The sequence below is a fragment of the Plodia interpunctella genome, chromosome 9 (assembly GCF_027563975.2).
Source record: "Plodia interpunctella isolate USDA-ARS_2022_Savannah chromosome 9, ilPloInte3.2, whole genome shotgun sequence".
Taxonomy (NCBI): domain Eukaryota; kingdom Metazoa; phylum Arthropoda; class Insecta; order Lepidoptera; family Pyralidae; genus Plodia; species Plodia interpunctella.
This window is the reverse complement of record NC_071302.1, coordinates 2,791,035-2,817,152: the sequence shown is the minus strand read 5'-3', so window position 1 is coordinate 2,817,152 and position 26,118 is coordinate 2,791,035. Positions and strand designations below refer to the sequence as shown.

The window sequence follows — 26,118 nt, the reverse complement described above, 5'->3', positions numbered from 1 at the left end:
AACATTTGCTCAACAGTTTTGAAATCGAAACGCTATGTGATTCATCCTAGTATAATTTCAATCTATGGTTTTATTACTGATTATATCAGCCTTCATGCTTTCAAGGTATTTTACTCTACTGAACACAAAAAGGCATATAATATTATCATAAAATAGAATACCAAAGTAGAGCACACACAAATACAACGCAGCTTCACTTCGATTGGCTACGAATCTCCCCTCGTAGCTGGTAGCAACGTGAGGCTGTCGTGCGGGTCTCCGCTACAGCGCGGACGTCTACGTCGTAGCAGTGCTACGAGCCCTTGACACAGTGCCCCGCCTGCGATTTAAAATCCGCGGTCTAAAATCCACTTGCGAATTTTCTGGTTACGTGAACGGATTTTTATGTTAATTGTGCGTGCATGGAGGAATTTTGTCGTGGAGTTGATTTGGTAAGATTGTTTTTATTATCTCACTTGATTATGTTATAAAAATCTTGTCTCGTATTCTGAATTGGGTGCTGTATAAATGTAGCTTGAATTATTCATGCGAAATACAATATTTTATAAGCGTATATTGACGATTAATGATATATATATATATATTTTTATTATTAAAATCGATGAAAATAGAAAATGTTTCGAATTTGATACTTTTAAATATTTTGCCTTAAAAGGAAAATAAATAATATTTTATTTTTAGGTAATATTTTTATACTAAAGTGCTTTATTGATAAGAATAGAAATGAAGAAGTTAAGACCAAATCGTACTTTATCGAATCAAATCGATCAAATATTACTTTGATTTAACCAGCAAGTATCATTATTATTGTAATGCGTATGAATTACTCTTTTAATTGTGTAATTTATTAAGCTATACAAGTCGGTAAACTTTTACATCAGTTTTAAACTAATTCTATAGTAATTATAGATAGATATTGCGTTTATTTGCTACAAGAACACATATTTATTACATGCAACTGTATTGAAAAATTTTGATTGACAACATAATCAAAATTATTAAGTTAGCAAGCTATAATATAATCCTATAAGGACACTAAGCTGTCCTTATGAGTGGAATGAAAACATTCTTTATTCCACTCATAAAGATGGTCCACTGGCCATTAGACACTTTAATTTCCTCACTTTTGGGCCAACCGTGAGGAAATTAACTGTCGCAATTTTTAATTTTCTGTAAATCAAATCTTGCATGTTACGTTATGATAAGCATGATCTAATGCTGCAACCAGGTTCGGTCACCAACGACGGAACTCATCAACGGGTTACTTCACGCTTTGAACGCAGCAAAATTTCTCTGGCGACATTAAAAGCTTGTGACAATAAAATATAAGTAAAGAAACCCTTTACAATGAAAACGAAACGGTTTCCAAGAACACGCATTTTCCGGACATAGCTAAGAACACACTCGATTAAATTATGTCTCAAACAAGACAAACTAAATCAAAATCGGTCCAGCTAAGGCTTAGGTTAGGCTTCTAAGATGCCACCGATGAACACACAGATACGAAGACAAGTTAAACTTTTAACTTGTGATATTTTCGTAAAAAAAAATAAGCCTTTTATATTCGTAACAGATTTTTTTCATCAGGATAATGTTTACATCACAGATCACGTCGCGTTTCCTTTTATTACTTCCTGATATTTAAAGAGATACATATGTGTCGAGTATAATACAGAATTTCCGCAATAACTGACAATATTAGTCTTCAATATCGTCGAGGTCCGCTCGAAAACTTTGCCTCCTCGAGTGTTATAAGGGATGATTTTCTATGATTCGATTGTGGAGATAAAGGGATCTGTATTATTATCCGTTCTATTTGCTTACATTATTACTATTGATATCACTTACTAGCTTTTGCCCGAGGCTTCACCCGCCTTTATTTTGTGCGTACGCTCACAACTTATCATCGTCAATATCTCAGTTAATCACAAAAAAGATGAAGCATACTTTAAGCTGAAGCATGTTTTGACACTATCGTACTTTACAAAATTTGGCATTGACAGGCTCTCTGTCTCTATATCAAATTTCATCGAAATCGGCACAAGACAGACTTTCGCGTTTATATTATTAGTATTTAGTGAGAACTAGTATAATAATGCTGTTGGAGTATCTAAATGGTAGAATCTTATTAATATTAGAAATTCTAATAATATACCTATTACTATCCTACGAATAAGTATTATAAAAGCGAAAGTTTGTTTGAATTGATAAATTTCTGTTAATCTTTCACGCAAAATGAACTGGACGGATTGTAATGAAATTTGGTTCACGAGTTAGAATTAATCTGGAATAACACATAGGATACTTTTTATACCGAAATTCCCAAGAGTGCGAAGGCCTGGGGCGCAGCTAGTTGGTATCTAAACATATCTACTCGATGCCAAGTCTACACGCCATCAACTTGTACAACATAAAGAACATTTTTCGAGAAAACGTAAATGGTTTCTTTTGCTTCATAAACGACCCCTTTTTCTTTGTTCTGTAGCTTACATGTTGGCCATTCACGTGTTTTTTTCATCTAGGTTAGCCGCAGTCCTAGGTGCGCGACGCGCTATTACACGACGCTATGCAAAGTTTTGTGGGTTCAAGTAATTACCGCGATAATGTAAGCCACAAGTACGTACATACGTACAGACGTATATAAATACTGGTTCTTTGATTTTGCACTTCGATTGACTGGTAAAACAGTCCTAGTATTTAATCCCGCCCTTTACATTTTTTAAATAAAGTATTATTAAATAACAACATACGTTTACAATAACATTTGATATTGATGCCCCGCGCCGCGTCGGGTTTCCTTGCCGTGTTTGTTGCTCAGTTATATGGGAAATACTGACGTAATGTAAAAACGATGATGTATTTAACCGTTTAATATTGTATATAGAACCAGCAACCTATACTGTTTTGTTCATAGCAATTATGAAGAATAATATTTTTTGGTTGTGCCCTCTCACTAAAGTACCAGCAAGCTATAGTGTTTATTTTTCGTAGTAAATTTGAAAAATAAAATATATTTTTTGGATAAGCCTCGCGCGCCGTTTCCGAAAGATTCTTGTATACAAATTGGTTTTCGCTTAAAAATATTTTGCTTGATTAAGTAAGAAGTGGGATGTGTACATATTTAGTAGGGTTCACTAATAGAGTTAACAGATACAGATTTACTATGTTTTATTACGGTTGGATACTAGTATACGGATATTAAAGATGAATGTCTTAAAAAGGCAACGTCAAGAACGTTGCCTTTTTAATACTTTTTGAATACGAATTTCAGAAAATTTACTCCAGTGAGTCAAGTTACCGCAAGTTACCGCCATTTGTGTAATTCCCAGGCCAAAAATAGCAAGAACAGAATTCTGTACGCGGCTTCACTCTAAGATAAGACACAATTTCAACCCTCATCCCTTTGGATTCCGACCGGAATTGCCGTTGATTTTACACGTAGCTCGGAATAAGCGCTTTGAGTATCGGATATGGCGTCATATCCTGTGACATATATGTTTTGGTTGAAATATATTTGATTGAAATATATATATATACTTTTTAGGAAAAAGCTATGAAACTTTTCACTGTAGTATTTGGCTCATGTGACGCTCATAATGTGATGTCCAACGTACATAATGTACAAAACATTGGTAAGAACTCATGGACACATGTCATCGTATTAAAACTAAGGAAATCCTCACAAAAACAAACGTTTTTACGAGAAGAACGTCAGAGTTTGTTTAGAGTTTTATATTGCCTTTCGTAAAAACGAAACAAAATCAAGGTTTTGTCTGTTTAAATGGCGGAGTTTTATTATTTAAGGAAGTTTACTTGTGAAAAAGTTAAATGAAGAAAGAAGAGTGTAAAAGGCACTATTTCGTATGCAGAAAATTATGAGAACATTAGGAATACAATTGGATATTTTATTACGCGACTGCAAAGTAAGGGTACTGCGCGTATCATGTCTGTATGTAATATTCTTTATTACGTCATATCTCCAAAACCACTGAACGCATTTACATAATTTAGGTATCGTTACATTCGTTAAAAAAACAAATATGGCGGCTGTGCAATGTCATTGGACTTGGTGAAAAACATGAAAAATATTCAAGTAGTCTTTAATTGCAATCAACTTGAGGCATAAATATATTTTTGTGTGTATGTATGTATGTTTATATTGCGATAACTTTCGAACCGTTGTTGGTCTGATTTCGGTGAAATTTAAAAGGTATGTAGGATGCGTCAATATAATTTTTATGTTCGTGAGCCAACAAAAGTCGTTTTTGAAATATTTACAATTTTGTAAAAATTTATTGTGTTCGCGAGGTCTAAGTTCGCGGCGAACATCTAGTATGTATATATATTATATATATATTTTTTGCCCCAAGTTAAAACGTAAGAAACAAATCTAGACCCCACCAACATTAAATAATGTTTAACAGCACGGCCCTTTCTCCATACATATTTTAATCCGTCAGAAAGGGTTTATAACCCTACTACGGTTCACGCCTTGAATGATACACAAAGGTTTTATTTTCGTTAATCAATCATGCATGATGTTTATCACGGCTGGGATTGGTTGAATGGTTTTTCGCAAATAGGTATAGCGATGGAAAGCTGCTAGAGAATATTATATATATTGCTCATCCATTGAGCGTGGAGCCCAATGTTCGCTAATTCTATTGTATTCTCATACACTCATAATTTTTAATAACATTTTATCAATCAGTAACGATCTGAGGTTCTTTTTAAATAAGTTTAAATTCATATCTTTGTATTGTTATGGAATTTTGTTAAAAATTATAGGTGCCATTGTGTGTGTCTTGAGTTCCACAACTTCAATTATTGGAGTTAGGTGATTTGGCAACAAGTTAATAATTTAGGTAATTTTTCGATACATTTTAGCACAATATGATTTTCATGGATAAATAATCGCGATTTTGATAGTTCACTATTATTATAAGCCATATATATAGCCTGTCCGAGAGTAAATTCTACAAAATAATAATGGAATTTAGGAGCAAAAGGGGAACACAAGTGCAATAAACCGATAATCGAGTTAGTAAGTCAGGGGCCAACAGCCTCAGGGTCGCCAGAGGTGATTTCTGAAATCTTACGACCAAGTGGCTCTTTGTACAATGTGCACATAATTGAATTAGCGGGTGTTGTGTGTAATAACCTACTTGCTGATCAACCTACTTTGTTTCTTGTAGGAACTACTTACTCATATTCTTCATCATCGTATTCCTCATGGCTGTCGGTCGTGGTAATTACGTGGAATGAAACAAAATGACGTTCTCGGCACTATTAATGGAGTGGTTTGCCATTGCCTTCTCCATTTCACACACAAGTTGATACAGCCAATTTATTCTGATCAGATTTAAGGCTCACTGCATGACAAAAGTATATTGAATTGTGAATATAGAAATAAATTAGTGGCCCGTCTGGCTTTGCTCGGGTAAAATCATAATAAATCATCCCCCATACCCTCCTAATTTATTGGTTAATTAAAACGGGATACAAATCCGTTCGATAGTTTTTGAGTTTAACACATTCACATGGACAGAGAGACGCGACATGTGGACTTCCTATTAAAACATGTAAGGATATTATTAAAAGCTTCAAAATTATTCACAGCCTAAAACTAACTAAAACCATTCGGTCTATTTTTATTTAACGCCCAAACCGCCGTCACCCGTGCCTGTCCGAAAGTGTTAAATAAAGGGATTCGAACCCGACCACACTTTATAGTCGACTGTACAAGTTTATATTCATGGGGTCTCTGAATTTTTTACGCACCGGGGTCGAAAGGGCCTCATTGTGCGAGGTCACTCAAACGTCTCGCCCTTTCACTTCATTTGAAATAACTAGTTCCCAATTTATATTTTTTACATTTCTGTCTCTATTATCTGGGCGTTTTCCTGGTTACTTTATTATCTGTAAGGCGTCTAAGCCCAGGATTCGCTTTCTTAATTTCACCTTTCACTTTTCGGCATCCTTAGTTTTCTGAATTTCACTCATTTTACTACAGTTCAGAGTGTGACACTCTGAACTGTGAATTTTCTGTCATTTGTGTTTTTTAAATCACTTTTCTGTCTTTATATGTTCCTATATAATACCTATATAAAGACAGTGGAATGCCAAATCGATCCTAGAGATAACAAAAAGAACTAAACAACATTAGAATCTATCCGGGAAAATATAGGTTAATGAGATTACATTGAACCTCAATAAATATGCCATAAATATCATATTTTAGATGTAAATCTAGTATGTCTCAATGGTTTACTATTTAGACAATATTTTATCATAAATTGAATGCAATGAGATCTCTCTGACAACAACAATAAAAGCTTGTGTTAAAAATGTGATTTTTGTAAAAAAACTTCTATAATTATTTCTCATCAAAAGTTAATGAAATACTGAAAACTATTAAAACATTATCATTCTTTGTATATTTAAAGTCAGTTCTACAAAATACAAAGAGTATTTGATAACACAAAGAATGGTCATTTATTTGACTTGTACAAATTGCGCTTTGAACATAAATTGGAGGAGCCGAGTCGAAATAAAGAGTGAATGCTATTTTTCCTTATTGACACTGTAAAAAGGCTCACATTTTACTTTACTTCCATTAAAAGTTTAAATTCTTTTGTTGGTTTAGATCAATCGGTGAATCACTTTTGTTAAGTCATGCTTTTTGTTTTTACTATTAGGTACTGTTTTTAATTATAAAAAATCTGAATTACTATTTACTTTTGATAAAATTATAATGCCAGACCTATAAATACGTCTTTATTACACGGGGAAGACTGAGCCAAGGCTTGGCAAACTCAAAGGTCTAATCGAAAAACATTCTATACATCTAATATTGTAAATTCTTTGGTGAAATCTATTTCAAACAAAAAAATAATAATATATTCCTCTTTTCCGCAGTTGTGTGAAAATTAAATCTTAGGGTGAGTTGCCGCTAACGTTTAGACAAATTTTTTATGCGCACGTTAAAGTGCAATCCAACCTTAAAATCTACCCTGCCCAGTCATCATAACAAGTAAACGTATTAGTTAATGAAAAAAAAAAATACTAATTTTTACAGGGATTTTTGTAAAAAATATTAATATTCCGGAATTTAATGTGTTTTCATACTGGCTGCTTGACACCAGCACGCTTGAAAATGAAAGAGTCTGCATTTTAAATGGCAACACTGTATCAGTCACGTGCTCAGGTCACGTGATACCGAATACTCGAGTTACTCCACAGAAAGTTACTCGTATCAACGAACACTTCGCAGCGGAATTTGATGCGGATTTTTTAATAGACAGAGGAAGTTTTAGTTGTATAATCGTTACTAATATTTCATAAAATTCTAGTGTTGTTTAAGATGAGCCTTATTTCAAAGTTAGCAGTAATTTTATGTTCTCAACAATCTATGCATCTTCGATGTATGTGGAAGACATTTAATACATAATATCACTACATAGTGATGAATATATAAAACAAAGTCACTTCCCGCTGTCTGTCCCTATGTATGCTTAGATCGTTGAAACTACGCAACTGTATTTAGTGTGACTACTGACGAAGGTGTATAATTTATTATACCCGAGCGAAGCCGGGACGGACCGCTAGTAATATTATACATACGGAAGATTTTTTCACGGCTAAACCACAGAACCGATTTTAAAGAAATTTGGTATAGATATAGTTAGTGAGCCGAGGTTAAACATAGGCTACCGCGGACGAAGCGACAGTTAGTTTTAAATGCTTCTAAATATTTGAACAGCGATTAATACATATGAATGCTAAAGAAAGACATATGTCAAAGTCACTTACTCCCATGTAACGCGTACGGTATGAGAAAATTATCAACGTATTTTTCCGAAAGAATTTGGTTCGTGTCATGAAGTAGATAGACTACTGGTATGTTTGTTTTTTAATTTCATCTTGGCATCTCTGACATGTTATTGCGGAAGGGCTTTACTCGAATAAAGAAAAATATAGCTTTTAACATGATAGAACAAATAAATATTGGGCAAAAATTAAATAAAATGATATATTTAATTTACTAATTGTTACACATCTATCTAATACAAGCCTAATCTATACAATAAAATCATTGATGATATATGACATTAACATATTCACGTGTATAAACAGTGCCGCGCATATGGAATAATCTAGGAATACTTGAAAATATCATCGTAATTTATCGAGATTTTTATATTTTTTTATTTCGACGACCTCGGCGGAGCATTGGTAATGTGCTTGCCTCTGAACCGATAGGTCCCGGGTTCGATCCCCGGTCGGGTCATGATGAAAAATGACCTTTTTCTGATTGGCCTGGGTCTTTGATGTTTATCTATATATATATATATATATATATATATATATATATATATATATATATATATATATATATATATATATATATATATATATATATATATATATATATGTTATAAAATATAGTATCGTTGAGTTAGTATCCCATAACACAAGTCTCGAACTTACTTTGGGGTTAACTCAATCTGTGTGATTTGTCCTAATATATTTATTTATTTCTTTATTTAATTTTGTACTTCCAAGTCCAAGATATTAAGAACAGCTGAAATGAAAAAATGGTTTATTAATAATTAATTCTATTCTGACCCTTGCCTAATTAAAAAGGATATCATAATCAGAAAGTATCCCCCACACAGAATTTTAAGTAGGAAAAAAGTGAAGCCCTTTCCTGATACAAAACGGTTCTCAGTGAAAACAATGGCACTTAATTAATTTTCTTTCAGGTTTACATGAAAGAAGAAGGAAAGAGAAAGAAGAATGGACTCAAAAAAGATTTTCATTAATTAAGACTCGATGGGATAATGGACATTATTGGAAAAAGAAGGAAATAAGTGGAGGCAACCAAAGATACTAGTGTTTATGAGTTGTTGTTTATTAAATCGTAAACATGTAAAAAAACTCGCCTTCTGTTGCAAGGACAATATATTTTTTACTGACTTCCATAAAAGGAGAAAGTTACATGTATGTTTGAGCGTATATTTATTTTTGAATAATTTGGATTGAAAGTTTTTGATCATTGTTAAGCGCTCCTAGTCTAGCTCGGAATTTTCTAAATCTATCATTTTTGTTTTATTCAAGTCGTAACAAAACTTAAATTAAATTGTTGAAATGAGTTTTCCATCATTTATATCCTCAGTTACAGGACTAGATGTAGCTAGTTTAGCTTCGGGATCGAAAACAAATCAAACACCTAACCCTCTCCGGTAACAAATGTTAAAAGTTACAGTCGCTACTGACATTGTTTCATTTGGAGTGTCGCCTGTACTGTGCTCTGTTTGCAACGATTTAGTACCGTAACTGACTTGTATGTGTACTGTTATTGTTTGGCATAAGTTAAAATTTATGTAGCAATATTTCATTTTGTGTTTTTATACTTGTGATCTGTTTACAACGGTGGGTGGCATAGTAACTTGCTTGGTCATTCGTGATGTCAATTGAAGTTTAAACGCTAAATGTTACGGACACTGTTTAATTTCGACTGTCGCTTATATACTAGATATCCCTTATGCTAGCTCCACACTGTGGCCGAACTCGGACACATGCCGACGCGATGCGTGAACATTGCGTAGTTAGTATGAGTTGCTTTTATTTACCGCAATGAAAATCATAAATGTATACCGAATCCGTCAAAGTTTGGCAAACTGTTCGACGACAGTATGTAGCTGGCAATAAGTCTAGACCTGGTTTGGGCTTTCTGTTGACATGTACTAGGATAACCCGATCCCTTTACTTACTTTTTCTTTGACCAAATTAGTATGTTGCATATCTTTATTAAGAAATACTTTATTTATTTATTTATAGTACGCTATGCTCTGTTTACACGGCTCTTCAACTTTACAATATTAGTACCAGAAGAGCTCACATTTATTAACCTCTTAAAATATTGAAAAGATGAAAAGAATACAATGATAGAAAGGGTAAAATAATTTTATTACTTCTAAAAAAAGTTTAAATTTTAAGCATTGACTCAAAAGTATTAACTCCTACAAATGACTATAATATTATTATAAACTTAACAAGTATATACAAATTGTCAAAGAAATCTTGATATATTTATCCTTAACAAAGTCATGAGCATAAATTAACTTTTGTTAACAAATGTCTCAAAGTTGGATCAAAAGCAAAGTGGATCAATTTGTAAGTACACGAAAAATTTTGAGAAAAGTTTATAAAAACAAAAATAACAATATTAACAAAATAATATGTCCTTCCCTGTTCAGTATTTATAAGTCGAAAGTAACAGTTTGTGCCATAGAATGACAATGTGAATATTGTTGTTTAAAAGTTCCCAACTTTAATACGCTGCTCGGAGGGAGAGTAGGGCTGGCCCTTGCTTGGCAACGCCCTAGTGCAAGCTATACTTTGGCGCCCCCTGTTGAGATTTTTCAAATGACATGACACCGAATGTCAGTTGCAACATTGAAGCGAAATAAAAGGAGACGTTTTATTGCCATTTAGCTAACAAAAGTTGTGTGACCATACGTGACACAACTTATTATGTCAACTTAGATTCGTGCTGAGTGTAAGTGGTTCCGCACCTTTATGAATGAAAATGACAGATTTTTTTTGTGACATGTGTGCAACTTTTATTACACTGCGTTGTTGTTGTTCACGATAGGGGAAGAATTATGGACGCATGCATTTTTTTTAATAACTTGTTTTATTTTAAGTCAGAAAACAACAGATACTTATCATCATCTTGCATTTCGCTCATACATTAGAAATATACGGGAGAAAACGGGACGGATTAATATTAGGCTGCGGTTACCATTTCGCATCAGATGCCCGACATGCCCGTGCCTGTTTGTTTGCTCAGTGATATAAAAAAAAGAAATGGTGCCCCTTGGAAATTGGCACCCGGGTACAGCGCATCCCTTTTACTCTTGATAGGGCCGTCCCTGGGGAGTAATCAAGAATTTTCGTTGGAAATTCTCAAAGTACAAGTTTTATTGCACTGCTTTAGTTCTGTTCCCGTCTACTTTTGATTTGTTATTTACGAGTTTGTGTGGGTTTATTTTTGCATGGAAAAATCCGGTACACAATTGGTAGTTTTAAAAATATCGAGATAACAAGAGCTGCTTTAAGAAGAAAATAAATTTCAATCGAAAAATTAAATGGAGATTCCGTTCCGTTTTATGTAATAATTAAAATTATCATTTTGTTTAGAAAATTTCAATAAACTCATTAAAAAATATACTATGTAAAATTAATAATATAGGCGCTTTTCTTATCTCAACTATTTTTCATACCTAAATTAAATGATAAAAATAGCAGATTTTCGCACTTTTTAAACTGTTAGCGATTCTGTGAAAAAAAAAGAGTTTTTAAAGCAACTACTGGTTTCTCGTAATATTATAATTCTACTGTGTTGACCTCATTTCGAGCTGTGACATTAAATACAATTAAGCGACAGCAAACTGAATTTGCCACAGGGCTACAGACATAAACTGTATACAATATAATACCAGATCAAACACACTGGTGTCCGAACACAGAGCCGAGTACTGTAACATCAACATACAGAAATAAAATGAAATTTGAAATACAGCGGCTGCGTATGTTATTGTAAAAACCCGTATTAGGTTAATCTTAGGTTGTTTCAGAAAATCTTAGGATTTACCGGCATGGGTTGGTAAATGTAAGGATTTACAAAAATTTGTCGATTTTTTCTGGCTTTTGCCATTAGAATTTAGTATATGCTAGGTTTTGCCACTGCTGGTAAATGTTGGTTTTGGGAATAAAACAATGAGTAATTCTTTTTAATCATATATTTTTCAGTCAAAACCTTGCATATTTTTATGTAACTAGTAGAAGAGTAATTAATTAACTAAGTAATTAGTCAAATCCTTACCTATTTTAAATTATTTTAATGTGGTAAGTATGTATTTTTATTTATAAATGTTTTTAAAACTTTTAAAGGCAATATATTTTAAAGGTAAGGTATGACTATATCTTACCCGAACCCGATATGACATATTTTTTTCAATATTTATCGTGCCTTTGATGTAAATCCTATATTTACCAAGTGAATGGTGGTAAAAGTTCGAATCGCAAAATTGTTCGGACTTTTACCATTAACAGTTGGTAAATCTTAGGTTTTACCGGAATATCATAGGATTTACCGTACGAGTAGTTCGTGCGTTTACAGTAACATATATATTAACTTACCCGTAGCCTCGCCCGCTTAATATCCTCGGGAACAGTTTTTTCTCCGTATTAAAATGAGATTGGGATAGGTTAGAAAAACACCGATGTCAAAAATACAAAATAATAAATTAAACGGTGTAATTAATAAATGACATAAACCTGTATTGTGCACCGTACCATTTTGACGGAAGAGTCATTCAAAAGTTTCGACATTGCTCTGTATGCTGAAGACATTGTTGTTTTGTAGAACAAAACGGGAGACAAAAGACCATTTTGAAACTACAATTAGGGATTCTACTCGTCAATTGCATAAACTTTGACATTGTAGTTTGAATCCTGCTAAAATTATAAATGCGAAATTTTGTGGGAATATATGTGTGTATGTTTCTTACTCTTTCAAGCAAAATCTACTGGACGATTGTTATGAAATTTGGTACACGAGTGATAATGTATAGGCGGAATTATAAGTATGCTTAATGCTAATAAACACGATTGTAAAAGCCGAAAACACTGTTTCTTATGACAACAAGACACAAAAGACAAGAAGATTATTACGACCAATCAGACTCCGCCAACAAATAATTAGTACTGCTGGCATCAAGACAATAGAACCAAAGTCTATCTAAATTCAATGCTTGTACTATAAACTAGTGTAATACTTCAGCGTTTATTCCCCCTGCCTCTTTTATATTGGTTCCTATATTGTTTTTTTAGACTTAATTGTACCTAACTGCTACAGTTACATTATGACCAACATGTAGGGTGTACTTAACTCTTTAATTGATTTGGCCATTAATATAAAATGTGGATAAACCAATGGTGATAGTAGTTAGTTAATTCTAGAAATCTTTGGAAGGTGGTGAAACTTTGTCTCTATAGTCGCTGTGAAGCTTATGTCTTATAATTCACGACAAGAAAATGCAGTGAAACAAATCTACTACCATATCATCATCAGCCATTTTGATATTCCAATCGTTTTGGCATTTGCATTCCATAAAGATTAATAGTCGAGCATAGACCAGGGTAACTTTGCGAAATCAATGCGGATTAACAGTTTTTAACGTCTGCATATACAGCCGAAGCACGGAGCAACTCGAGTTATAATACATTTTTGGTGAGCATTTTTGACGTCAATAAGTGAATGAAATATCAGCAGTTGAGTAGAGGATTTTTAATTTGAAATCGAATGTATTTAATGACACTAGTGGGGTTTAATCAAAGGATCCAATTGGAGTTAGCTAACCCTCAAGGTGAGATTAGGGTCAACACACGAAGATAGAGTGATTGTTTGCTAAACATCCTTTGTATACTGAGCTCACTCGCTGGTAGTCACGAAACTGTAGACGCTTTCATTTCCTGATATCGTACCTGATAAAGTACCTACTTACAAAATAAACGTCAGAATATTCGCGACACAAATTAGAAAAAAATACTGATAAGAATAGAATAAAATATATTTTGAATTTGAAACTAGCCTGACCTGAAGTTGTATATATACTCTGTATACTCACAACAAAAATTAAAAAACTTTTTAAGTAAAGTTTTTTAAATTTATATTGGGTATTTCGAATTTTAAACTAGCCAAATCAGATGTTGTATTTAAGAAAAAAAGAATCATGAATAAATTTAATCGAACTCCTTATTGGCTAAGAGAAATTATTGCGTAACTAACACGTACAGTCAACAGCACATCAAGCTATCCAAATTCATTGCAAACTCGCCCCTATACAGCGGGGCATAAAGATCCACGGATGGTAACTTGACATGCGGTCGACTGTACTGACGTGGTAGAAATGCTGCCATATAACAGGAAATCTAATAAATGAAATATTTGGCACTGAATCCAAATTAGTTTTCTCCTTATAATAATATTAAAATTCATAAATAACAGGCGTACTCTTGTCGTATTTATTGTTTTTTACCGCAAAATCTTCTTTATCCTAATTATACAATTAACCAAAAATTAAAATCAAATGATATGTAAATTGAAACGTCTAGATTCACCGAGCCCTTTGTCTCAAGTGCTAATGTAACGAAATTAGTCTCCCGCCTTCAAAATTGGTTCAAGTGAGGATGTTCAGTGGAGTGTCGAGCAAATAGTGGCCTAATTGTATGCTTTGTCGATTCAGCTCCTTCTGTTTAAATAGTAACTCTGTGGGTAGAAGAATGTAAAAATATTTCCGAATTTAATTTTTGTACAAGCTTCTTTTAGTTCAATTTGATGAGTTCAGTGGCGTAGTCACAACTCCCGCCTGCTTTCTGGGTCCTAGGTTCGATTTCTAGGGCGAGAAAATATTTGTGTCTGTGGTCACAAATATTTATTTATTTAAACTTTATTGCACAAAATAAAAATAGCAATAGTAAATGCTCAAAGCATAATCTAACAGATTACACATAGACATTATATACACATATTTGTTTGCGGTTCTGAGTGTGTTATGCCCATTTCTGTTTGTGTTCTTCGGACCCGCGATACTAGCTTAGTGCTTAGTGTGGGCCGTTGAGTGTTATTCATTTATTATTATTACTGTATTATTGTCAATGTTTCTCATAGATAAAATCAAAATCAAAATCAAATCATTTATTCAGAAATTAGGCCTTCACAGGCACTTTTTCACGTCATAATCTAAATTAAATGATGTTTACCAAAGCTACAAACTACTAGCATTTCGGAACGACCACTGCTGAGAAGAAATGCCGAAAGAAACTCATTCAAACAGTGTTGGTCCCTATTATGCCAGAAGGGCTTACCATTTTTTATATATAAATTTATGTATAATTTTTTATCAGTAATATAACATTAAGTACATAATAAAGTACATGGTCAAAAGGTATACTGAAACATATTATGATTGTGATCAAGTGCCGATGAAAGGAAAATATATATATACTTATATATATATGTATAATTAACCAAACAAAAAAAAACTTTTAATAAAAGATCGAGCTGACCAGTTCCCCCGGCAGCACCCGTTCACGAGTTGACGCGTGAGTCAGCCATCGCGAAGCTCAACCACAATAGAGGGAACCTCCCGACCCGATCCACGATGCCGCTACCGGTTTGACCATTTGAATGTGCATGACATACTCGATCTCCATAATCTAACATAATAGATACCTATGTTACTTTCAGACACTTGGAGATCACAAATCACGTATATGTTTTACAATAAATGTCAAAATATATGTAATAAACATGTCAAGAAAATATATAAATAATAATAATAAAAAAATTAAAATCAAGTGTGAGAGGTGGAAGTTTTAGGAAGGGTCCAAGGTTTTTTATCATTTAAATAGTCGCTAATCGTGTAATAAGCATTAGACATTAAAGCATTTTTAATATATGATTTAAATTTTGGCATTGGCAAGTTAATAGCCTCTACAGGGAGTTTATTGAACAATTTAACACTTTGACCCACGAAAGACCGCCTAACCTTTTTAAGTCGGAATCTGTTCATACAAAGTTTATGCCTATTACGAGTGACTACACTGTTAACATCGCTCAATGTTTTATACAGGTGTAAGTTAGATTTAACAAAAATAAGTACGTCGAAGATGTACTGAGATGCAACAGTCATAATATTTATCGATTTGAATAATTCTCGCAAGGAATCCCGTGGCTTAAGCCCATAAATAAAACGAATTGCTCGTTTCTGTAAAACAAAAATTTTTCCTATGTCAGCTGCATTACCCCATAACAATAATCCGTAGGACATTATGCTATGAAAGTAGCTGTAATACACGAGCCTAGCTGTTAAATAACTCGAGCAACTACCCTATAATGAAACACCATACAAAATAGTAGTATGTAGGTATTACAACATGAATATAATACATGTTTATAACCTACAAATGAGTACATACTTATCTTTTAAATTAAATTAAACAAAGAAAGATATAACTGAATAAGACTATAATCTTCACCACTTATTCCATAAATTTATGTGCGACAGACAGATTCAAGTACATTTTTCACGGATACAATTTTATGAATACCTGAGACGATTTGAATGATAAACATTTCTGCTAATACTTCCCACGGAATTTACAGCGAAATGTCTTGGAAGAGAATCTTGATTAGGGCCTGATTTTCTGTAGAATATTTTTTTAGTTAACCTCTCTTGAGTCGTACTTAACTGACATTATTATCGTCAGCTTTATTATTCGTAAGATTTCGCTGAATAACCTTTTAACCACATTGGATCTAGTGACTTATTTGTGTTCCCGCCCAAAAATAGAACCACTCCATATCCTCTTTAACAGCAGCAGCTTTTTTTATGGGCAACAATAGTATAAACAAAGCGGGTTACTTGCAATAAACTAACCACCGTAACGTCACTCCGTATCAACAACACGGCCATCTCGTTACGGGCGTAAAAGATAGTATTAGTAAGGTCCGTGTTAAAAAAAAATAAAACAAGTTTGCTCTTGCGATACCCAAAAGAAAGGATTCGGAATCCCTACGTGGTTGGGTTAAAAATTACAATTGAAACATTTAGCTATGACAGGAAATTTTGTATGAATTTCCGCTGTAAAATTATACAATAATATTTGACGAAACTTATTTATATATAATAATCGTAACGAATAAAGAGCACTATCGCTTGTTAAACATCAAATAACCCTTTCTGTGCACATGTTTTTATGTCGTAATATGTGCACCCACCTGTCGCCTCCTAATTGGATTCTGTACATGATAATGCTGTCCTTTTGAACCAAACCATTATATTTAGACATCCCCTCGTGGGGTTAACTCAATAGGTTACAGCTCTTGATATATTGGATTATACGTTGACCCTTCCGCTTACGTTTGTTAACGTTTTTGGACATTTTGAACCTTTAAGTAATAATTGTGATTTTGTATGTTATACATTGTCGAATAAATTTGAAAGAAAAATTACGTTTTCTATTATTTATATATGCAAGTATGAATGGAAAAAACATGTTTTTATACGAGTTATATGAGGAATATAATTCCTCATATAACTCGTATAAAAACGAAAGTTATATAAGGAAAATCTAATTACTATTTACATATTTCTTTGTCATATCAATATTGGACCATGTCAAAAGTATATACACAACAAGAAGATAAATATACAATGGCGGATTACCATGACGGAATCTCTTGTCTTGTAAAAATGACTAAAATAATCGCTCAGTCAACCAGCGATCTATAAATATTATCAGCGATAATAGCGACAAACTTGCAATTAATTTGCTAAATATACTGTGAGTGTAAAGCCACAGGTACATTGAGAAGAATCAGCTATTTAAATAATATTTGAATACTTTTGAAAATTCATTGGCTCGCCAAATTTTCGATATCCCACACAATGTCGGTGACCTTTATTCTTTCCACGAAATCCTCATTTCTGATGTCAAACAAATTATTTGCTTTCATTAAGAGAAAAACAAATAAAGCACCCGTCGAAATTAGGCGTGATCTTGAAATATCTGGAAATGTTCCCTTTCATTTGTTATTTTCGTTTGTCTTTCGCGTACGCTCGGTGGATTTCGGAAAGTAATTTCCATTGGCTACGTAAACCAAGCCAAGCAATAAAGTTGTTTTTCCAAAACTCTGAGAACAATTCGAGAATTTCTTATTCTTTGCAAGGAGCGAAGATCTCGATTTCTTGAAAAAATATATTGTTTAAAAATTTTGAGGAAGAATAATTTCTTTCACATTTTTTATCAGTTTTAATTGTTTTGTCAATTTGTAATTTTAATGTAAGTAATCTTTTTACACAATTATCTTCACCCATACGCACTCACACAATATTCAAACATTCACCACTGATTTTGCAAACTGCTATAATAATTATGCACCCCACGTCATCAAAAACAAAAGTTCAAAAGCCCAAACAAAAAACAATCGAGTCCACAGAGACTGGTCCCGACCCCTAATGGGCGAATTAAAAAGCCGAATTTAAGTCTCTCTGAAATTGAAAACGTGACAGTAATCCATTATTGTTAATCCTGACACACGTGTATTGATGGAAAACGGAAGCCCTGATAGCTTATGTTACTTTATGGGAAAAATTTAAAATCGTAGGTATATCAAAAAATACAAATATTTAATATACCTATAGGTACTTTAGCTACTTCCTCTTTGCATGTCGATGGTATTTGACAATGAGAGCGAATTAAATCATGTCTTACAAAGGTAAAGAAGCTAAAAAAGCTATCAAAGAGATTTAATAAACACAAATAAGATAATGATGCGAATCTTTGTGTCCGTCTGTCTGTTCCGCTTTCACGGCTAAATCGCTCGAGCAATATTGATGAAATTTGGTACGCATGTAACTGAAGATCAGCGTAAGGATTTAGCATAAGCTAAGGATTTTTTTAGAAGCGGTGGTGGTGTAATGGTTAAGACGCCCGCCTGTGGATCGAAAGGTCTCAGATTCGAATCCTACTCGTGCCACATGAGTTTGTATACTAATTTGACTCATGTATAGTAGTTTTCATCGTCCACCACTAGCTTTCGGTGAAGGAAAACATGGAAAACATCGTGAGGAAACCTGCACACTGGTTGATTCTTATTAACTGGTGTGTGAAATCGAACGGAGGCAATGGCATGGAGTGGTTCCATTAATAATGCCAAGAAAGTTGTTGTGTGTGTTTCATTCCACGTAATAACCACGACCCTCAGCCATGAGGAATACGACTATGAAGAAGGATTTTTTTAAAAGCAACCCGCGAACGACTATAATGGGGGGGGGGGGGTGAAAGTTTTATAATAATAATAATTTTACAATCTAAACTTAAGATATAAAAAAGATGGTTATTAAATTTATTGAGTAATCCAAGCAAAGTCGAAATCTCTATCTTTAGTCTGATTTATGAACAATTCAATTGGAGTAGGTTGAAGTTAAATTTTACTTTAAATGTAACGTGCGCAGATAAACGCAAAGTACCTTCGCCATTTGGCGTAATTAACATCAATCAAAATGGAATTAAAAAGTACCTATAAGTAGTACTAATTCCGTGGTTTAAAGTCAACGTCAAAATTGACTGGTTTGACTCACCTGCACATAGATATCACAGTAAATAATCTTGATGGACCAATCAATAAAAATAAATTGATTTCTTGTGCTTTTAGTGTTGGAAATGCATAAGCCTCCGGCACTCAAACGGAAAAGCAAATATGTTTACAGAATGCATTAGGATTTTTAGAGAGATTCGAGCTCACATCGTTTAACGAATTGCTGAAAGTATATTGGCATTGCAGATTAAAATTTTCGTTTTATTTGGATTCTGCGTTCATACAGACACACGCTTTGAAGTGGTAGATCTATCTCTATAAGATCTATCTATATATACATCGTTAAAATATTGATGTTACAGTCATAATCAAAAGCAAATAATTCATTCAGAAATTAGACCTTATATTATTTTTGACGACCTCGGTAGCGCAGTGGTAAAGTTCTTGCCACTGAATCGAGAGGTCCCGGGTTCGATCCCCGGTCGGGTCATGATAGAAAATGATCTTTTTCTGATTGTCCCGGGTCTTGGATTTTTATCTATATATGTATTTGTTATAAAACATAGTATCATTGAGTTAGTATCCACAAGTCACAAAAGTCTCGAACTTACTTTGGGGCTAGCTCATATATTTATATTTATTTTACATTATATAGTAAATTCTCTAAAAGGTACAAACTACTGACACTTTTGTATATAGTTATTGTATTATTGAGTACTATTAATTCATTTTGTATTAAGATCATTTTGACATCAATATTTTCTATATACGTCTCTCTCTCATTGAGCGTTTTCTTTATTGATTCGCATCCTCGGTATCACATTATTGGTGACCCCAGAATAGGCATCTAGGTAATAATAGCACTCCCAAGGAAGGTTAATGTCAAGCAGGTGACTGGTTATAAAATTAAAGTTTTTACGCTGACGTTTCGCGTGATGAGAGTTGTCACATTATGACTAGTAATCCCTTTGCATTGGGATAGCAATGCTGTATTGAAAATAACAAACTTGTTTTCTACATTTGTATGGTTGTTTTAAAGGTTATGTTTGGTTTATATTTCCCTTCTAAATATTGCTAATATCGGCCTAAATATAACATCTGGTTTTCAACCATGTGTAACGAATTTGCGAGATAGGACGGCCCCGACGAGCACTCGAATGGAACAGCAAATATGTTAACAGAATGCATTAGGAACCATTTTGGTCCTCGCTCGCTTATACTAAGGGTTTACAGAGCATATTGGCTTAAGAGATTAAATTTTTTTGTACGTTACCGTATGCATGGTACTTTCATCAGACTAAAAGCCTAATGTTTTTAACCTTCGAAATGGAGATTTAACATACACTCGTTTTAGGATGACCTAATGAAATAATTTGTGTTAAACTATATTAAAACGATAGTTTAGGCTTGATCTCATATTGAACAGTACATTTGTAACCTCATCGTATGAAATATTACATTGTTATCATAATATATATTTTTTGATAAATCTACAGCTTCGACGCACTCGAGAAACATTTCTAATTGCATTTAAAAAAAAAACGCTTTATTGTCAAATGTATGATGCGGCCAAATACTTTAGCTAGTCGATCTGTGACAGCGAAGAAAAAAAGGTCTTCTGTCTCACTAGTCTGACTAGTGGGAAGAATATAAGTGACTTAGATAAGCTTATTAAAACACACTATTATGACAAAATAGTGTGACAGGGAATGGGATAGGCATAGGGAAAAATGGCGATATCCATCATGAGCAAATGCTCATGATGGATATCGCCATTTTTCCTATTATCGTAAATGCAAAAGTTTAGTATTTTTTCTTGATAACCTTCAAATTACTAAATAAATAAGACAAAGCTTTAAAATTATTTATTATTATAAGTAAACATATTTTTCGTGTTAACGTTTAATAATAAAAAGGAATGTTAAAAATACCTAATTACAATGTTAAATGTCATCGTATCGAAACACAGAATGACAAGGAAGTTTCGCCGGTCCCGCGTCAAGTTGCGCTCGATTCGGCTTACGTTGTCCCCCTTTGTGTAAAGAGCCGATAGCTACCTCTATAAATCTTACATTCGATCCCTCTCGAGGTCAGAAAGCCACAAATCTCCGGCCCAAGTTAGAATCGACAGCGTTTTGGAATAAGTACTGAAAAAAATAATGATTCATAATCTTTTTAACCCCCGACACAAAAAGAGGGGTGTTGTTAGACCGCTAAGTGTGTCTATCTGTCTGTCTGTTTACCTGGCACCGTAGCTCATCAACAGGTGAACTGATTTCTTGCGGCTTTTTTATTTGATAGCTAATTTTTATGCGGTGGTTCTTAAATATGTTCGATCAAAATCGGTTCAGCAGTTCAAAAGTTGTAACGAAATGAATATTGAAAGTCGGGTGTTTTTTTTTTAATTTGTCCAACAAATAAACTTGTTCCGAATTATACTGGGTCCTACTAGGAACGCTGACGATAGCTGGAGATCCAGAAGAACTGAGTAAAGGATAAGCTGGGTGAGAAAGACAAACATACAGAGCGTAATAAAGTCACAGTTAGAGACACAAAAATTTGTATTTTCCGCTCGAATCATTTAAAGAAGACCGTAAAAGAGTGGGTCGAATTTTTATATCGCGTCCTTAGTTATGGTAATGTCAGACGGATTTTGCCAAAAGGAATTGCGTTGCGAATGTGACTATGAATACGGCTTCTCTATCAGCAAGGTTGGTTATTTATTAGTGTTTGCATTGGGACTGAATATTTATGTAATGTATGGATGTACGATGTAAATGGATATTTATTTCTGCAAATAGAAGATCGGTATGCGCAGACATTTTCACTTTGAGAAAAAATAAGTTTAGCTTATTCTGTCCAAAACTGACTTTAATTTTTTTTTTACAAATCCAATCAGGCAAGATCTTCAATTGAGTTTACTCTCTCTCTGTCTCTCTCATCATTATGTTTTCAAGTTGCCGCTGGCCGCCTGGCTCGGCGTCATCTCTCCTTGGGGATGCTATTGTTTCATATATACAGTATATATGAAACAATACTTTAATCAACTCTTGACGACGAGATCCTTAGGAAAATATGCAGTAGGTACCTATTTAATTTAAGGGCAGAATCACACGCATTTTCCTTTATTACCATGATAATTTATTAAAATACATTTTAATACAAATTGTAATTCTTTTGAAAGTCAAAGTTTGATTTTTTAAACAATGGAGTACCAGACACACTCAGATTAAGCGTCCTTATTGTAACTACTTAATCATAAAAAAATTATGCCCGCAAAAAGAATTACAAGACCTAAATAACTCATTGGTTTGTTGACATGTCAAGCCTGGTCGGGGCCAGGGTGGCTCGAATTTCAATTTACGCCCGGATGGTATAAATTTACAGGAATTTAGGTAAATACGTTACGTGAGGTTGCGTTTTTGTCCATCAGTTGATTAAGATATTTAAATGTGAATAAAGTATTTTTTTTTATTTGATAAGACACATTTAAATTTGAATAAAGTATTTTTTTTTAATTTGACATCTACAGATATTATTACAATGAAAATCTTTTTGAGTCTCTACCAAAGTAATTAAATAAATATAAATCAAATTAAAAATTGAAGGAACCCCCGACTCCGATGTTGCTGGCATCCTTTCATGTCATTCGCTTGAAAATTGCCGACGATTTCCAAACGGCTAAACGTATATTTTGCAAACATTATGAACAGTCTCGATTAAATTCTCTTTAAAAAATATATACTAGATCAAAATCAGTTCAGCTGTTTCTGATATACAGACAACGTACACTTTAATGTACCAATTTTTGAGGTACATCTCAAAATTTCGTGATTTTAATAACTTTCTCGTGTTTCCGGCTGAATTCCGCGCCTAGAAGCTTGGAGTTCACTTAGATACATCATTATAAACGTGATATTGATACATGAAAAGGAAACATAAAAGTTATTTTAACAAAAAAAAAAGTGCTAAGCTTAGATACTGGTAGAAGAAAAACAGGTCGATCTCTTCAAAACCTTGATATACGTCAATGACCTAAAGAAAGCATCTATCAATTTTAGAACAGCCTAAAATCGAAGTACGCACATGTCAATAGAAGACGAGAGCCAATCCCAAATTAAATGAGATAGAAGTTTAGTGCGACATAGAGACAGAATCCTCACAATGGACGTCAAAGTGTTTGATACAAACTTTTGTTACGTCTCCCTACTTGCTAAATGAAATTATTATACTTTTTTTCTTTATTTCTTATGCTATTTGACTGATCAGCTGATTGGACTTATTCGTTCGAAATTTTTCGTTCATCTTTCAATGTTTCATACACTTAAAACAGATGATAAATTTTTCGACTAGAGTACAGGTTTTATTCAATTAGATTGGAAAACAAATTCATGTGGTGCGAGGTGGATTCGAACCTAGGACCTCCGCCTGCTGGACCACCACTTGGAAAGTGCGATTAGTAAAAAATTGCCCCGTATAAAAACTATTTCGACTATATTACCCACAACTGGCGAACGAGATTACCTGTCTGCTTACATTTCTTGTTTTTCTCCATCTGCTGGTTCTCATGAATTCTGCGTATTTCAAAGGGTAATATTTGTGGACTTCTTTTATTCTTTGTATATCTTGAGTTGGATTTGTGTCTTATTACCGAGGGAATAAGTGCGGATATATTTTTTATTTATATTGCATACTAATGGTAGCGCATGTGACTAAATTTGTAAATGTTTGTCTTTTCCTTCCGCTTTATCTTTTGCTTGAGTAATAAAAGAAGCGTCAAGCGTTGAGTCTACCTTTTACACTTTTTTTTTATAATAATGCTAAAGAAATATCTGTGATCGTGTTATTAATTTGAGAATGGCTTGATTCTGCCAAGTATATAAATGTATAAATAAATAAATTCACACAGATTGAGTTAGCCTTATTGAGTTGTTATGGGATACTAACTCAACGATACTATATTCTATAACATATACCTATAGATAAACATCCAAGACCCAAGTCAATATGAAAACTGATTGATTGACTTGACTGGGGATCGAATCCGGGACCTCCAGTGCAGTCCGGCATGATACCATTATATAGGTCGTCTAATATAATTAGGTAACACCCAATAGAGCGTTGATTTGCCATCGACACACAAAGATTAAGAATTTGATTAATAGTTTTTCAAATTGATTGTGCTGTTGTACAATGCCGACTCCACATTGTCGAACAGTTGCTAAAATTCGGCGGATTCGGTATACATTGCTGGTTTTTTTATTTCGGTAAATAAAAGCACTCATACTAACTACGCAATGTTCATACATTCGTATCGAAATGTGTCTGAGTGTGGCGCTGGCATAACATGTAGTGTAATGACCAAAAAATGTATTAACTCGAACGCCTTCGTGCTTCAGAAGGCACGTTATTGGTCCCAGCTGTTTTTGCAATTGTTATAACCCACCAATCCTCATTGGGCCTTCGTGGTGGGGTCATGGCCCATATTCCTTAGGGCATTTAGGGGATTAAATGGCTGATAATGATGATGATGATGGCAATAAAAACGATATGATTAATAAATTTAAGTTTCTACTTTCAGGTAAGAATCTCGATGTTTCCTGTTTGCATTATCAGAGTGAGTTATATGAAAATGGTGTTGTATAATACAGTCTACCAAAAAAGTCATTGATAGTAGAAACTAATGACGAGAAGAATGGAGATTACTTCGTGTAGGAATTAATCCAACAAGAGCTACTTATCTAAATGAAAATATTATTAGCTACGAACATAATATCATGTCCCTCGATAATACGTTAAATTACACCCTGAAATCTTATTGCGTCTAGACAGACATTCATAACGACGCAATAGCACGAGTTGATCTCTGGCAAAAAGTTTGGAATATTCCTATTACTATTATTAGGTCCTTATATATGAAACTGGCGTTTTGTTGTACTGGCTATTTTCGTACTGGCGGTCTTGTCGCAAAAGAAAACACAATGCGTTTTTGGTTCCAAGTTTTCGTTCTGGAAATTTAGACCTGCAGAACAAGCCTCGTGGACGGCTGGAGACCCTAGTTAATAATGAAGAATTGAAGGCTATTGTGGAAGCGGATCCATCGCAAACCTCGTCCGAGTTAGCTTCAGGCTTCGGTGTTAGTGGTAAAACTATTTTAATCCACTTGAAGCAAATTGGGAAGATTAAGAAACTTGAAAGGTGGGTACCTCACGAATGGAGTGAAGCAAACCGGCAAACGCGTGTCGACTGCTGCGTTACATTACTTAACCGGCACAATAATGAAGGGTTTTTAAATCAAATCCTTACCTATGATGAAAAGTTAATTATCTGCGATAATCGGAAACGCTCATCGCGATGGTTGGACTCTGGCCAGTCAACCAAATCCTACTCCAAGCAAAAATTGACCCAAAAAAGTTACTTGTAAGCGTTTGGTGGACTAGTGCCGGTGTCGTTCATTACAGTTTTCACAAATCTGGCCAGACGATTACGGCAGACGTCTATTGTCAGCAATTGCAAACTATGATGGAAAAGCTAGCTGTTAAACAACAGAGGCTAGTCAAAGCTCCACGCCACTACTGCTTCACGACAACGCTAGACACACACTGCACAACAGACGGCAACCAAATTAGAGGAGCTTCAATTGGAATATCTAAGACATCCACCGTACTCCCCGGACCTTGCTCCAACAGATTACCATTTTTTTCGAAATTTGGATAACTTCGTCCAAAGGAAAAAAATCTTCATTGAAATGAAAAAGATTTTATTGATTCCCATCCGAATGGTTCTTTTAATAAAGGGATCAATGAACTACCTATGAGATGGCAAAAGTGCATAGATAATAATGGTTCTTACTTTGATTAAATAAATATTAAAAAACATTCTACTTTTTGTTCCTCCTATACCAAACGCCAATGTATAAGGACCTAATATTAATATTTACT

At 33.9% G+C, this 26,118-nt stretch overlaps 1 protein-coding gene across 1 annotated transcript in view; it reads left to right on the top strand.

The window, feature by feature from the left end:
• The first annotated feature begins 242 nt into the window (after window positions 1–242).
• LOC128672727 (C3 and PZP-like alpha-2-macroglobulin domain-containing protein 8) overlaps window positions 243–26,118 on the top strand; it is a 169,529-nt gene continuing 143,653 nt past the window's right edge. The window contains exon 1 of the mRNA XM_053750068.1: window positions 243–431. The gene's annotated coding sequence lies outside the window, so the exon portion shown is untranslated. The remainder of the gene's footprint in view (window positions 432–26,118) is intronic.